This window comes from Podarcis filfolensis (assembly GCF_964270895.1).
Source record: "Podarcis filfolensis genome assembly, chromosome: 1".
Taxonomy (NCBI): domain Eukaryota; kingdom Metazoa; phylum Chordata; class Lepidosauria; order Squamata; family Lacertidae; genus Podarcis; species Podarcis filfolensis.
Genome location: NC_139604.1, coordinates 99011567 through 99029319, shown reverse-complemented (window position 1 = coordinate 99029319; position 17753 = coordinate 99011567). Strand labels below are relative to the sequence as shown.

Here is a 17753-nt window from a genome sequence, read left to right as displayed (position 1 = left end):
GTTCCCCTCACCATCAGTGGCAGAGGAAAAAACAATGCAGGCCAGCATCTACATGTCTATTCAAAATTAAGTATTATTGAGTTATAATGGTAAGTGTGCAAGATTGAGATTAAGTTCTATTTCTGACATGTATGCACTATCAGACATAGAATTTAAGAGATACATAACTAGCTATCTGGGCATGTTGGGAGAGCGTGGGAGTTATGTGTTAAGCTTATCTGATAGTCCTTAAACTTCCACAAGTAACCTTTGTTTGTTGCAGCACATAAGAATGAGACTATATTTCTAATTGCAGGAAAGGAGGTAAAATTATGTTGATGGTTTACTTTTTTATATACATGTATTTTCTGTTTACCTCTAAGTTATAAGTCACTGATAGTACAATCCTACATACATACCTACTCAGAAGTAAGTCCTGATGAGTTCAGTGGGACTTATTCCCAAGTAAATGTGCATAGGATAGCAGATTAAATTCTAAATTTTACTGTTGATCTTATCTGTTCATCTTCAGTGTCTACTATTTCTTTGCAAGGGAGGAGGGTAGGGAGAAATCTAGACCTCTTTGGCTCTGCCTACATAACCTTTTTGGTCCCAAAGCAGTTCTACCAGGTTCAGGCATCACCAGCCATCACAACCCTAATCCCATCTGCTGGTGCAGGTTGTCCAGTAGGGTGACTAAGACACTTCTGATGACAAAACTAGGTCTGCCAGTTTGTGAAATGGGTTCAGGTAATATCGTTCAGGATAAACTGGATTAAGATACCACACCATTATGTCAAATAGGCATTGATAACTTCTGTAATCCAATTAGCCAAGTTTGATCAGACTGTTCTAGTAAGCCAGGAAGGACAAAAGTTCAGCCAACATCCTCAGGCTTCACAAACTTGACTCTTCCAAACCTTGACACTGAACTTAATAAACCATCAAGCCTAAGCCTGGGTCTTTCAGAAAGCATTTTGTTGGCTCAGTTATTGTCATAGATCTGAATGCTGCTGACTATTGTGGCTGGGAGTGCAACTGTGATTTTCGTTCTTTGCTAATAAGAGTTTTATTTGATGTGTTTTAAGTGTACATAAAGAGGTATAACTATAAAGAATTTCTGCACAACTTTTGAACAGCATCTTGGCCATTGGCAGCCATGGAAATACATGTGGAATGTCAGCAGAAGTGTACTTAATGTTTTCAGCAGCTAGCCACCTAGCGTAATGGGCAAGCTGTATTTCTCTTTAAAATTACTTACCTTTTTAACCTAGTGATTGGCTGCAGTGAACATTTGCAAAAGTCTCACATACACATCAATGTGCTTGCAACCTTGGTGTGTTCCTACAAAATAATTCATGGCATAGGCAGAAATACGAAAACCTTTCATTATCAGTGAAATAAATTATTCAGCTGCTCTTTTATAAGTATCAATAATATAGAATTTAACACATCTAATTGCATGTTTCTCATGCTTGAGAATCTGCCAAGAAAAAGACATTAGCAATCCTGATGTTGGGAAACCTTTAAATTGTTCATAATTAATGATGTGCAACAAATAAATGAAATACGACTCAGCTGGTTCATGCACACACTGTTGTAGCAGATAATCACTTCATAGGAGTGCAGGTGATATCAGTACTAGCATCCTCCTTGGAACATTATTAGCTATTATCCATCTCAACCTATCATTGTTTCCCTGCCTCTCCCAATCAAACAAATTCAGTATTAAGGAAGCAGAAATAGAGTGCCTTTGAATCAGTTTGCATGGTTAAAACACTGATTATAAAGAAAAGAAAGAGAATTCTATCATGACCATGATTTTGAGGGGGGTTTTTTGCACTTCTTATCACTCATCTAGTAATTCTAAGCCCCATTACTGAAATAGATGCATCACCAAAACAGAAAGCATTATAGACCTGGGTCATCTAAATGAATAAACTATTCTATGGATATTAATTTTCAGAATAAGCCACGATCGTCAGTTGCTTACCTACAATCACAATTCATTGTATTTCAGGGTTAGGGCTAAAGTGTGCTTTGTTTCAGAGGCTGAAGCTGCATTTCAAGCCGATAACATTCAAGCTCCTGTGAGAAATTAAATGAAATGTTTATTTCAAATGGGTTTCCAAATGGAAGCTAAGAAAGCGAGCCAATGAATTAATGACAAATTTACAGCTCCGCGATTTATGTGTCAATCACAATTGCAGCATTGTTCACTGAAACAAACATGGCCACTTCAGGCATTCGAAATGAATTTGTGAAGAGGGAAGGGAGGTCTCGCATGTATACGTTCTGCCCACCCACCCCAAGTCCCTTTCACATACAGAACATGAAGGGGGCTACCCGCATATAGCTGAATGCACATAGAAGCCTTCATGTGCTCCGGAACCCCTCATTCATTTGCCCACCCTTATAAACCCCAACAAAACGTCAAACTTGAGGCCACACACATGGAGTGGGGCCAACGTATGCACTGCCTACACAATTTCTCCTCATGTGTTGCTCAACCTTTGGATAGAACTATGCTAATGTATTTGTGAATCTTGGCCAAGAGTACAATAACATTTAATTTTGCTGGTATGTTGTCTGTTTATGACAGGAAATACCAGAATAAAAGCAAGGTGCATGCAGTAATTATTTCTGCTGCTTGAAGACTGGAGCTACCCCATCACCACAACAAAAACTAAGAAAAAATCCTTATTTTTATTGGAGAAACTGGTCAGTAATACATTCAATTCAACAATAAGCAATTACAGAGCCCATGCTTCTTGTTCAGAAATCTACACACATCAGCTACTTTTCACTTTCTGTTCAAAAACAGTAGTGCCTGCAGTTTCAGTTTTCAGAATCTATCAAACAGCTTGCTTGCTCTCAGCAAAGCAATGCTACAATGAAACAGCAAGTCTTTTTTCTCCACTATTTTCACCACCTGTGAAAGATGTTCAAAACCCTCAGTAATATGCAACATTTCCCATTTTCCCTAATTTCAGTGCTGGGTCTTGTGCACATGTGTAGACAAATGCAAGATTTGTGTCCTACCTTTGAGCACTTTTTCATTATTTAGTGGTACATAAAAATACTTTTTAGTCTACACCAGGCTTTCCCAAACTTGGGTCTCCAGCTGTTTTGGTACTACAACTCCCATCAGCATTAACTAGTAGAACCAGTGGTCAGGGATGGTGGGAACTGTAGTCCAAAACCAGCCAGAGACCCAATTTTGGGAAACACTGGTAGACAATCCAGTAATATAGCCATGTTTTGTTTTGTTTTGTTGCTTTTTGGGTTTTTTTGTTTTGAAAAATAAGCTAGGGCACCATCTGCATAGTGTAAGTGTAATCTGACCAATTCAAATTATTTTGTTTAACATAGTCTTTCAGTTATTCAAAGGTATCACATCCTGTTGTTTAATCTAGTTGGCACAAACTTCAGTTATGTCAGAAACTTGATCAAACATCTGTTTAAAACACTGTTGTGCTACTTTCACATTATCTCAAGTTCCATCAGGGTTCAACAAAATAAATTTTCAAGCAGAAGTCACACTGCTCAAAGCTTCCTACAGTTTTGCAAGAGTGCAGTGCCAATTACACTATCCATGTTTTGTTCATTGTTGTGTCATGCAAAAGTAAGCATGTAGTCCTAAACTATAAGTCAGTCCCAATGAACCCAATGTTACAGGTTTCCACTGTTAACTGTTTCACTCTTCTCAGAGTCAGTGCAATTCTGTGCAATTTTATTCAGAAGAAATTCCCATTGTCTTCATAGAGAATTATTCCATAATAAAGTAAGTTTAGGCTTGCAGCCTGAATATTACTGTTAGAACTAGTATGATGGCATAAACTGATTAACTGAGCCCATTAAAAATGATATAGTGACTTAACAGTAATGGTGTATGCATGCTTTATTACTTAAATTGATGCTTTTTGGAAGAGATTTATTGTGAAACCAGCCTCAAATTAATGCCATTCATGGAGATACCGGGGGGGGGGGGTAGAACTTGATGCAACACTTTTTTTAGACCACCGTTTCCCGCTATTGGTGTTAAAATGAAATTGTCAGAAATAAGCAAGTCACTAGGAGAGCAGTCTTAAGTGTTGACAGGGAAGAACAGAGTGGCATAACCACCACTCTGTCTCAGGCCTGCCAGCTATAGCCAGCCAGGCAGAAGGGAGACACAATTAATTCTTCCTTTTCCCTATGCCACAACAGCAGCATATTTCTGCAGGGCATATGCATATAGCACAACACCAGCACCACTCTTACCCCTGCCACACACACCACAACCTCAACCTACATGTTGTTCTAACCTTCTCAGACATCAGCATGGTCACGGGGGTAGGATTGCACTTGAAAATTCTTACATATAGCACATAATATTTTTTTTCTAGGATTTGGATTTCATTTCATTTTTCCAATGAACAAAAATATAAATAGAAAAGCAAAAATATTTGATGTGCAACCCACAAATTTCTTAAGGCACACAATACTTTTGGGTACCTTTGCAGTGAAGTACACAAGGGAAGCTTAAGTGATTTGAACACTTTCCCTATGAAGAAAGGCTAAAGTGCTTGGATGTTTTAATTCAGAGGAGGGGAAAGGAACAAAGAAGTCAGAATAGACATTTTTAAAATTAGTCACAAGATGATGAGAATGGGATCCCAGTAACACACACACACCCTTTCTCATAATGCTAAATTTTGCTTGGTAATACGTTCCGCACAACACCTAATAAGCATATAAAATCTATCAGTTTAGATTAGTGTTTTTTTTTTAAGGATTAGACAGGTTTATGGGTTATCAGTCTACAAATGGCTGTAGCCCAGGAATGGGGAAATTTTGGACTTCCAGATGTTGCTGATCTATAACTCCCATCATCCTTGATGGGATTGATAGTTCTGAAACATACGGAGAAAAAAGTCCCCCCACACGTGTTATAGGCCATCTCAGGAAGCAATCCTAAATTTCCTGGAGGGAATATTCCCTGGAGGGGCTGACTGAATGTTGCAGACTTCTCTGTGTTTGGATGAAGAAAAAGGTCTGCTGCCAGAAGTCTCTTCATTTAAGCAGCAAAATTATTCCTCATAATCACTTCCTCACTTTTGGTGCATCCATGTCAGGGGTAGAAGAAAGTTGGTTGTGAAACCGGTTTGAAGGAAGAAGGATACTGCTCAAACCCATCTTTTATCCTGGTTGGGGTGAGCCTGGAATGGCTTTCAAAGTGGCAATTATTCTACCATGGACTCTTCATAGCATTTATCTGTAAATAGACTAACACATTCAGTTGCAATGTAATTCTGAATATCAGGTACTGGGGACAAATTACAGGTGATGGCTATATCCTTCCTGTCCTGCTTTTTGGCTTCCATGTAGCTTTGGAAACAGAATGCTAGTCATGATTGGCTTTGACTTGGTGCAACTGGAAAGTTTATATATTGTTATGGGCACATGCTATCAAACTTCTATCATGAATAGAAGTTGTATGTTGATTTATATGCATGTCACAAAATGCAATACGCCTACTAGAGAGATACCATTCTGAGCAAACTGGTGTGAACTATAATTTTACAAAGAATTGCATATTTACCTGTGGCACTTAGTTCACAAATGCAATAACATGTGAATTGTTTTGTATAAATTGTAGTCTGTGAACATTCTGGGTGATAAATACCTTTGAACAGTTAACCAACATATTCTGATAGTGAGATTACTTTTAGAATGCCTTGACATATTTTGTTTCTAACATGGATATTTGAAATATGATCTCATTTACAACCCAGACCCTGGAATAAAACCCTGCTGTCAGTAATATTAAATGTCCAAATTAATATGCTTGTATGTGAGAGCAATAGTGAAGACTTTATATTGTGAGTTGATTTATGAGTATTTAATCTATAAATAATTTATAATTTAAGATTGCATTTTTGTCCTACAAACAGGCAGTCCCTTACAATATAAATTTGCAATTCAAAGTTAATTCTCATCTTCCAAATCTGGATTCCTGAGTTCATCAATTTCCAGCACAGCAGTTCCAGCACAGGAGTTGTTTGGAAGTTAATGATGTTAACTTTCTATATTTCTTTTACACTCTCTCCCTTCCAACTTCTCATCGTACTTTGGAAATATCTTACTAGGAGAATGCATCTCAAATATGGCAGAGCTGAACATCTTTGGGGGGGGGAATACTTGGTTTTGCTGGGCAGATTTTCAAAATCCCCCCTCTCTTCCCGCCCCTCCTTCCTTCCTCCCTCCCTTCCTTTTCCCTGTGTTCATGGTTTCCACAATGGTGGTCAGTCACCCTGGTGCTGCTGAGTACCTTTTAAAAAATCTACAACTCATCAAAGTAACAAAAGGAAGCTTTATTTTATCTTCATCAAAATGATGCATAGCCAATGAGATTCAGTATGTAATGATCCCTAAAGCCAAATCAAGAGTGAGGAGAGGAAGCGTGGAAGACTAAGTGGAGTAAACTGCAAAACACCCAACACTAAATCACTGAAACGGCTGATCTTCCATTCTCCAAACAGGAATTCTTCTAGCTCATTTCTAAACCCAAATTTGGTAACATTACCTTCTGTTTGAGCATGCCTTTGGCATTTCATATGGGGAAAGGATATGCCTTTCCCCCAAACCAGTTTAGCCAGTTGCATGTCTGCTGAGCAGGCCACACCAACAGGAATCATCTGCTCAGTTGTCCTATGATTCTGATCCAAGCAATGTTGTTGTTGTTATTGTTGCTTATAGCCTCATTACAGCTTTGGCAATTTCACATGTTAAAGGAACCTCTTCCCTTTTAGGTAGGGTTGCCATATGTCCAGGAATTCCCAGGCATGCCCTCTTTTTGGGGTCCTACATGCCCATCTGGGGGGAATTTTATGTTTTAAAGCAAATGTCCTGGATTTTGGTTTTTTAAAAATAAAATAAAAATTGTTTGTAGGCAGTTTAGATTTGGGCTCGGGTGACTTGGGCTCAAGCTCTGGCTCTGGTTCTGGCATGGGCAACCTGGGCTCTGGTTCTGGCTTGGGCACCCTAGGCTTGTTTCAGGCTTGGACTCTAAGAGGAGGTTAAGGGGTGATATGATAGCCATGTTCAAATATATAAAAGGATGTCACATAGAGGAAGGAGAAGGGTTGTTTTCTGCTGCTCCAGAGAAGCGGACACGGAGCAATGGTTCCAAACTACAAGAAAGAAGATTCCACCTAAACATTAGGAAGAACTTCCTGACAGTAAGAGCTGTTCGACAGTGGAATTTGCTGCCAAGGAGTGTGGTGGAGTCTCCTTCTTTAGAGGTCTTTAAGCAGAGGCTTGACAACCATATGTCAGGAGTGCTCTGATGGTGTTTCCTGCTTGGCAGGGGGTTGGACTCGATGGCCCTTGTGGTCTCTTCCAACTCTATGATTCTATGATTCTGGTGTGGGAGGCTCGGGGTTAGTGCTATTGAGCAATTGCCCTAAAAAAGCTCAACAACTTTTTGATTTTTAGCTCTTGAAATACAGCAACCCTACTTTTAGCTATTCATACTTTTCACCGGCATCCAGCCATTCTGACCAACAAGAGCATTTTCATTTTTTACAACCTTATTGTTAAATTTAGTTGAAAAGCAAGTCAACATCAGTCATTGGTTTCTGTTTCCACTTGTTGCAAAATTTTAGCTGTTTTAAAGCAAAGTTCATAAAATAATATTGGAATCGAATACGCAGTTAAATTGTTGCATTTTCAAAAGGGTTATAATTAGTACAGGGCCCTCCCCATGTTTGACTCCAACTCCCATCACAAGTCAACATGAACAGTGGCCAGAGATGTTGGGAGTCAGAGTATAACAAGAACTAGAGGGCATCACTCTTGGCTCCCCGTAAACTAGCAAATAGATAGGACTTAGGCACAAACTGGACAACATGCCATTAATTCAATTATTAATCATGGTGATACTTTTTTCAACAAATGCAGGATCATTTTCCTTCCTGACCCACCCAGCCGCATTATGTTTCTGATTCAGAGCAAGCCTCCAGTGCCTGCTATTAACACTGAAAGAAGTTTCATTTTTAATTGGAATTGCATTGGTGTAAGTGCAATCTTTTCTTCCAATGCAAATATTGTAACAGGTGTATTGGGGCTAGGGGCCTTCAGATCCAGACTGCAGCAAGGTACAAAGGATTAAAGCCCCCTTCCCCTTCCCAGGTCCCAACCTGGTGTTTAGGTTTAAACAAACATTCAAGCAATTAGTTTGAGCTGTAAATGTCGATTTTGGGGGGCTGTCTTCTGAAAGCTTTCCAGACAGGAAAACATGCAGGAATTATATGTTATCTGCAGTGTATGCCTTGCAGGAAGGGTTGGGGAATATGTGTAAGAAATAAAATCCTACGAACCACTAAGTCCTGCTGAATTCAATGTCACTTAAACCCAAGAAAGTATTCATAGGATGTAAGCTTATAATGCAGTGCTCTACATGCCTTTCTAGAGGCAAGTCCCACTGAATTTAGTGGGATTTATTGACAGGTAAGGGGTTGCAGCTTTAGCAAGATTTAATGAAATTTAACATTGTTTGTGACAAACTTATTAAAATAAAAAATTGTAAGTAGGCTATAAAGCATTTCCTAAGCTATTCCTAAACCTGATTCCAATACAACTGATATAATTCTTCCCTGTGAGTCCATTTCTAATCTCTAAACCAGAGTTATAGCAGCATTCTTCTTAGATTGCATGTTGAATTTTTAATTCCACATTCATTCTATATTCATTAATGGCATGCATTAACTTGTTATATATGATAGCTTTGCAAAATCTAAGACTCAGAATGCATGTTATCATTTGCAGAATCATTTCATTGATATATCTCTGTCTTAATGCCCCATTCATAGGGAAATAAGAATAAAATATTTTTGAGAATCTGAATCACTCAAATTTCTAAGAAAAGGGGCCACATAAATATGTGTGAGTATGCAATCCTACTCTGTTTTCTTTCTTTTTTAATGTTCTATTGATTTCAATGGAAATATATTTCCAATTAATAGTGCATAGGAATTTATCCTTACACCCTGATCTTAAATAACTTGAAAACCCACCAAACCACCTGTTTGGTAAGATTAGATTACCACACCACATCAGTAATCTGTGAAGCTTTGAACATGTGAAACACCCTGACTGCATCATTCTTTCCCACGACATTGTAAGTAGACAGATTGAGAGGGTTTGTTCTGGTGTGGAAATGAACAACATGAATACCAAGAACTAACTTAGTTGGTCTTTAAGGTGCTACTGGAAAGAAAAAATTTTTTTTTGTTTTGACTATGGCAGACCAACACAGCTACCTATCTGTAACTGAAACATGATCAGGGCATCTACATGTGATCAGTTTCCACATATTACCATAGCAATGTGGGAAGCAAGCTTTTTGACAGCTACAGTCACTTTGGTAACATAGCTTATCCTTTTTTATAATTCATCCCAATATGCTCACATATTGTTTCTATAGTGGCTAGTATGAGGAAATGGTGTACAGGGAAGTTAAGCAAAGAAGCCAGTCTGAAAATTCTTAGATTCTTGTGAATGTTAGATAAATAACTTGCCTCTTTTTTTTAAAGACAGTTTGGGGCTACAGGTTCTTTTTTTTTTTAAATAATATTTATTAAAGTTTCAAAAAAATTACAAAAATAAGGAAAAAGAAAAAAAAATACAAAATACAGAAAAAGAAAAAAACAGTTAAAAAGAAATCCATCTTTCCATAACTTATATTTCATTTACTTATTTCCTTGACCTCCTCACACCTCCCTTTTTGTATTCTAGTTAAATTGATTGTTTCAGCAAGTCCTTTCCATTCTTGTATTTATCTTATTAATTTATCTTAATATATTGTAACTTTACATTCTGACCTGTTAACAATCCATTCTTCCTTAACCCTATATAACATTACTGCAAAAACCACATCACTTCATTCCAACATCCTTTTAACATTCCTTAATTTTACAATGTTTCTGTAGATAGTCTTTAAATTTCTTCCAATCTTCTTCTACCGACTCTTCTCCCTGGTCTTGGATTCTGCCAGTCATTTCCGCCAGTTCCATATAGTCCATCACTTTCATCTGCCATTCTTCCCGGGTGGGTAGATCTTGTGTCTTCCAATACTTCGCTATAAGTATTATTGCTGCTGTTGTTGCATACATAAAAAAAGTTCTATCCTTCTTTGGCACCAATTGGCCAACCATGCCCAGGAGAAAGGCCTCTGGTTTCTTCAGGAAGGCATATTTAAATACCTTTTTCATTTCATTATAGATCATCTCCCAGAAAGCCTTAATCTTTGGGCACGTCCACCAAAGGTGAAAGAATGTACCTTCAGTCTCTTTACATTTCCAACATTTATTATCGGGCAAATGATAGATTTTTGCAAGCTTGACTGGTGTCATGTACCACCTGTATATCATTTTCATAATATTCTCTCTTAAGGCATTACATGCCGTGAACTTCATACCTGTGGTCCATAACTGTTCCCAGTCAGCCAACATAATGTTATGTCCAACATCTTGAGCCCATTTAATCATAGCAGATTTCACCGTTTCATCCTGAGTATTCCATTTCAACAGCAAGTTATACATTCTTGACAGAATCTTAGTTTTGGGGTCTAACAGTTCTGTTTCCAATTTTGATTTTTCCACCTGGAAACCAATTTTCTTGCCCAAATTGTATGCCTCCATTATTTGATAATAATGAAGCCAATCTCGCACTTTGTTTTTTAGTTTTTCAAAGCTCTGCAATTTTAATTTATCTCCCTCTTGTTCCAAAATTTCCCAATATTTCGGCCATTTGGCCTCCATATTGAGTTTTTTCTGAGCCTTCGCTTCCATCGGTGACAACCACCTTGGGGTTTTATTTTTCAGTAGGTCCTTATATCTTATCCAAACATTAAACAGTGCTTTCCTGACAATATGGTTTTTAAACGCTTTATGTGCTTTGACCTTATCATACCACAAATATGCATGCCACCCAAATACATTATTGAAACCTTCTAAATCCAAAATGTCTGTGTTTTCAAGAAGCAGCCATTCTTTCAGCCAGCAAAATGCAGCTGATTCATAATAAGTTTTGAGGTCTGGCAGGGCAAATCCGCCTCTTTCTTTTGCATCGGTTAGTATTTTAAATTTTATTCTGGGCTTCTTGCCCTGCCAGACAAATCTGGAAATATCTTTCTGCCACTTCTTGAAACAGTCCATTTTATCCAAAATTTGCAATGATTGAAACAAAAACAACATTTGGGGGCTACAGGTTCTTAGTGATCTATGGGGGTCCATTGTGCTTCCATAATGAAGTGTTTTCCCAGGCAACCTTAGTAAAGCCAGATACATTTCAGTGGTGATTCTTTCTTTCTTTCTCTGTTTTTCCCTAGGCGTCTCTGTTGTATATAGGGTCAATGGCAGACCAGCAATCAGTGATTATTCTATGGTACATTATTTTATCACAGCTTATCCCCAGGGAATTACCCTAGACGTATCAATGCCTAACCACATTTTCCCCCCCTGCTAAATTGCTTTACTACCAGGATAGGGAACATTTGGCTCTCTGTTGTTGGACTACAGATCCCATTATACCTGACCATTGGACATGCTGGCTGGAGCTGACAGGAATTGGAGTCCAGCAATATCTGAAGGTCCACAGGTTCCTCATTACTACCTTCATATTCTTAGGTGTTTTTGAAAAGCTTAATAGTCACCCAAACTAAGGGTGCATGGAATTCTCTTTGTAGAACTAGTCATAAAAACCCTTCATCAGTTCAGAATACATAATTGTTAACCAAATTTCTTCGTTTTCTAGATGATTCATTTGAAGAAATCAGTATTGCCCAAACTTGCTGCTAATTTTAAAACAGAGGATGTGGAAACCATAGAAACATTGTGTAATTTCTCAAGGGGGTTCAAGTTCATTTTCTAAATGTAGGAAGAGAATTCTGATTATAAGCACATGAACAACAACTTAAACAAAGATTAGAATAATTTAAAAGATACAAACATTACATATTAGGAAAAAGATTGTACTAGTAACTCAGCGACTCAGAATTTACATGTTCAAATAGTTTCTTGCCTTAACCAGAGGAAAATAAGAAAGAGGAAAATAAGATATATGCCTATTAATATGCTAAATGCATCATTCTCTGATGTTATAAAGATGCAATGAAAATACAATCTGATCAACTGACACAAAACTCTGTAACACTGTGGTTCCTGATTACCTAAGTACTGTGGACCCCCTGTTTTTCAAAAGCCAATCTATGGACCCCCTACTTTTGAAAATGTTAACATCTCTATGGTAGTTTTTGTGATGTGAATGGCACCACGGACCCCTGGGTGGGTTACACAGATCTCCTGGGGTCCATGGACTATGGACCACCAATTGGGAACCACTGTTCTAAAAGGCAAAGCAGTGTCTTCTGGATAAGCTTTTCAGGGGTACAAAGAAGCTTAGGGCAGGAGGGAGATAGAACTATCCATTGTGTGAGGCTCCTTCCAGTCACAAAACATTGGATTAAACCAAAAGAATCTTTTAAGGTGAGTTTGGGGCTACAGGTTCTTAGTGATCTGTAGGGTTCTATTGTGCTTTATAATCTTTTAAGGTGGTTTTAAAATAATCTTTTAAGGTGGTTTAATATCCTAAGATATGAACAAGCCTTTTCAGTATACTTCTTAACACATGTGAGCAAACAAACTAGGAAGTCATTCTTAAACCAGCTTCACACCATGGCTTAATATTGGCTTGTACCAATGTTGTTAACCATAGTTTACTAGTTGCCGCCCCTGATGTCTGCAGTCTTCCTTCTCTCTCCATGGGTTCAATGTAACCTGGGGAAAGAGCTTAATTCATTCACAAGCAAGTCTCTGAGTCTGAATCAATATTTTCTAGACATACTATGCTTCTAGAAGCTGCATAGTCTACCTTCTATTTTCAAATATCTGAAGCAGTTGTGCATCTTTTCTACACAACAACCAAATGAACAGCCAAATTATTTGCTATTAATTTCATATTAACATTATATAATATAATTTTGAATTTTCTCCCGGGTATAAAGACTTCAACATTAATCAGTGAAAACCAGAAATATTCATTTTGTGCCTTTCAGATAAAAGCAATAGGAACTGTGTATTTATTCAAAGATCACCAGCCTAAGTACCACTGTAATTTATTTTTTGTATCATTTTAGGTAGCAATATTTTAAATTTCTAAAATGTTATCCATATGTAGACTTAGACATACATGAATAAATCAGGCTATTTGCTCCTCTACATGTTCTGAGATGATCAGGATGTATTTAAACAAAAAAAAAATCAGTGTTTTGAAAGATTTTATATCCCCCTTAGTCTTAGTCATGGAGCAACAGGTTTTAATAGCCAATAAGTACCATTTTAAATCATCTTCTTGGATAAACATAGGCCATATAATTCTACCCTGTAATCTCTCTATTCAACTCAATTACTTTTGGTTGAACTAGAGCATATCTTTTAGAAATACTTTGTGCCACTGGTGCCACACAGCAGCCATAAAGCTAATGGATTGAGCTCTCTAAAGATTCAGCTTGTGTCCAAGGAAGTCATGTGATATGAGATCATTTTCTATTAATTCTTCCTTAGTTTTTGTTGGAAAAGCTTCTGCTGAAGCATTCATTCGAATAGTGGCTGGAGGAGATGATGGGTCTCAGAGTAACAGTCTGTTGCCTAGGGAAAGTTTAATTAAATACTATTAGTATAAGTCTTTGGGGTGTAAAATATATAACAGAATGTTGAATCCTACCCATGAGTCCCAAATATGGATTCAAATAGCATTATAATCTTTATCAATTGCAAATGCTAATGTGCAACTTTATATAGCCGCCAGCCTCAACTGTGGCTCCAAATATTAGCTTAGTAGTCCACATTAAAGGTCTCCTAAAGAGGTTCTGCATGCATTATCATCACCATTTCCTAAGTATTTTCATAACGCTATTATTACCACTGATACATTTAAAAGGGTTGGAGGAAGGTCAGTGAGTCCACTTTTTCCAATTGTGCCCCTCTTCCGGGTCACATTGAGCTTGTGAACTTTGACATGCTGTTTTAAATATCCCACTCTTCTCCATTCTGGTTGCATCAGAAATTCTCACCCATTTCATTTACATTTTTCTCTCTCGTGCACCGGCACGGAACCTGCCAATTGTCACCTAGTTATCTTTCAGAAATGAAGCGAAGTTGACCAAACCTGAAACATGTACCTCCGTATCTGGTGGTGCATAGTACCCCAAAACAATTCCTCTTTCAATCGGAGAATGAGAAGCAAAAAAAATGTCAATTTCCCATCCCCATGGACAACCAGCTCATTCTGCAAAGCCTGAAGTAGGATGTCTACCATAGCTCACCACAGATACTGCCCAGGACCAGTGAAGTTGGTTACTTACACCATGTCTCAAGCCCATTTGTCTGACCTCGTGAGACCTGGAACTGAGGCCTGGTCTAGCCAACTTCTCCACCAAACCTGTCTCTACTACTTTGAGAGATAAGAGCAAAAACACACACAAACACACACACTGTACACGTACTTGGGTAGGTGGAAATTTAATCCAGTTTTCTAAAAGTGTTATAGGAATTTAAAGAAGTGAACTAATTGAATATTATTAGATAGAATGCCATTAAATCTACACAGATTTATCTGCATTTGCCAAAACTTACTGTTTAATGATTTCCAGCACAATCCTATGCGTGTCTTTTATTAATTTCAATGTCTAGGATTGCTACCTTGTTTGACAATATATTGAGATCTTCTATACCTTCCTATTGATGTTTTTGTAACCCAAAATATGTGTATATTGTATAATTCAGTGAGCAGACAATCACATTTACTATTAGACAGAATTGAAACACATAAATGAAGCTATTCAGAATACATCAATTGTTCCTGCAAATGTAATTTGAACTCTATGAAACATTAATGTGTGAAGTACATAATGCTTTTAGACTACAAAATAAAAACAAATGAAAAATTGGAATGGTATTAAAAGTATGCATCGACGTAGGTTTTCCTCTTCTCTATTCAAAGCATGTTTATTATACCAGGAAGGATAAGACAAATGTGCATAATGTGCAATGCATATTAGGAAATGATGTATGTGCACTTACACACATATAGATATAGATATATTGTGCAGGCTCAATAGCCTCTTCTTTTCAAGGTTACTAAAAAATAAAGACAAGCTATAGAGGTTGTCTAGAGAAAGTATTTTTCTTTCTTTAATTATATGTTTATATCACTTCAAAGTCTAGAGCTTTGGGGGGTTTATGCAAACATTTTAAGCAATAAAACTGGCAGTGGTGACATTGTGCCCTGATAGGCAAATAAAGAGGCAAACACATAAGGTGGGGTTGAACTGGGCCACTTTTATTTACATCTTAAATTGAAATCAGCAGAGGGGGAATTAACTTAGCTGTGTAACTGTAGCCACTGGGCAACCCGCCCTTGCCTAAGGAATTGGGGCACGACTTCCTAGCCTACCCCAATTCCCGGCTACACCCTGAAGGTGAGAAGGGAGGCCTTATCTCATCTCCAGCCCCCTGGAATGCAGAACCCCAGGTGAATGATAGAGTTTGGCCTCAAAGGAGGCCCCTATCTCACCCTCTGAATCATGGAGTCCCAGAAGTGGGCCTCAGAGCCGACCCGTCACCTGAAAGGTGCCCAAAGGGTGTCACCAGGCTTTTCCTGCACCTGAACTGCCAAAAGTGATCAAATCAAAAAGATTAACCTATTTAAACAACACCCTGAGATCTCTGGGTATATGGCAGTATATAAATTTAATAATAATAATAATAATAATAATAATAATAATAATACCATCTAGCGCTCTGTCCTACTATTCAGTGTGAAGTAGGCACAAACCCAATCTGTGATCCCAAATGCAGATTGGGAAAAATTCTTACGTGGCCCCCTAGTGGTGACCCCAAAGCACACTGGGAGACAGGGAGGGAGGGCGGGTGCTGCTGCAAATGGAGAGGCTGAAGGGAAGGCAGATTGTCCCTTAAATTGGGATCAAGTCCTGCCCACTCACTTTCACCACCTTAGAAATGCACCAATCGGTACAGGGAATTTTCCTGCTCTACACCTCTTGCCCAACAGCTTGCAGAGGCGTCCAGCCTTCTTGGCACCAGGCACCTTCTAGGTGCCTTTCCAACGAAGGAGAGTCCACCACCTCTTGAGGTAGTGAGTTCCAATGTCGAACAGCTCTTACCATCAAAAAGTTATTCATAATATTTAGTCAAAAACACTTTTCTTGTAATTTGAAGCCTTTGCTTCTGGTCCTACCCTCTGGAGAAGCAGAAAACAAGCTAACTCCAGCTTTCATGTGAAAACCTTTTATCACCAATAATTCTTAATTCTCGGGCGAAATGCTTTCTCTCCTAATGCTCCAAAAGGAAAACCTTTTGTTAGTTTGCGCATAGTAGGGACACATTTGTGAATAGTTGTGTTGGATGTGTACTGCTGTTCACTGAATATGTGACGTTTTAGTCAGCTTTTCTGAAAGTAGCAAACCTGATCCACATATAGAAATCAATAGATGGATGTAGATAATTGTGTCTGGACTGAGTATATATCCTTATATTGTCAATATTTGCTAAGCTTGACATCTGCCATTTTTATTCATGCTCAGATCATTTGGATATTTTATTTTGTTTTAATCTAGAAACTACTGCTTCAAGTTAATTTAAGGTGGATGGGGGCATTCCAGTGTGGTAAATTGCAAAGTATAAGCCATTTAGAAGTGTGACAGTAGTAGATTACTGTGAAAAAAAATATAGTCTCATATTTGCAGTGATGGAGAGAAATCCATAGAATGAGGTTATAGAACAGAGCAAGAATTATCAAAAAAATAAGCTGAATAACCAGCTTCATGATGGAAATATTTGTATTCCCAATCCAATTAGGTTGTGGCTAAAGTCCCACAGTGGGGCTTCTGAGTCGACATTTGTAGGATTGCAATGTCATAGATTATTATTTATGAGTAACTGTAGTGGCTATTATTAAAATAGCTTTATTTACATATTTAATAGTTGCTCACTGTTATTACTCAGTCTGAGATGCAATAACTTAAGATAGTGGCCATGTATCAGTATATAGTGTGTTGTGTAGAAAATAGTAGAAAGTGATATTTTTAAAATTGCTATGTTTTATTCAGCCAGTCAGAAATAATCAGTTAAAAGTAGCAGTTTGAACCCAGAGAAGCTTCCTCTCTTGGAGGAAAAACCTTTCGGCAATGGAGGAAACTCCTCTTTTGCAGGAAGGTACGCTGGATCCAGCCAAGTATCTAAATCCCTTGCTGAATTAAAAAAATGTATGACATTTGCAGCTCAATCCTCTGCAGATTTATACAGAAGTAAATCCCCACTTTGTTGAATGGGACTTACTTCCAAGCACATGTACATAAAATGTGTGTTTTAGATATTTGTGAAATACTGAAATCAGTGAAATTCTGTCACTGGAAACATCTTCAGTTCTGGGAGTAAAAAGTTCATTGGTTGAGCCCATATAAAAATATTCCTGCAACCGTAATAAAACATGAGAAATTACATAATTCACTATTTTTTCTTCAAACAGACTCATGAATTTTTCCTCAGACGAGTGATACATTGATACATTTTATTGCAAAATGCATACTCTTTTACTCTCCAGAATGTAGACATGAACATGAATATATATATATATATATATATATATATATATATATATATATGTGTGTGTGTGTGTATGTATGTATATATGTATATATATGTGTATAT

At 37.7% G+C, this 17753-nt stretch overlaps 1 protein-coding gene across 5 annotated transcripts in view; it reads left to right on the top strand.

The window, feature by feature from the left end:
- The window catches only part of NOVA1 (NOVA alternative splicing regulator 1), a 151380-nt gene that overhangs the window by 126207 nt on the left and 7420 nt on the right, over window positions 1–17753 (top strand). The window lies entirely within an intron of this gene.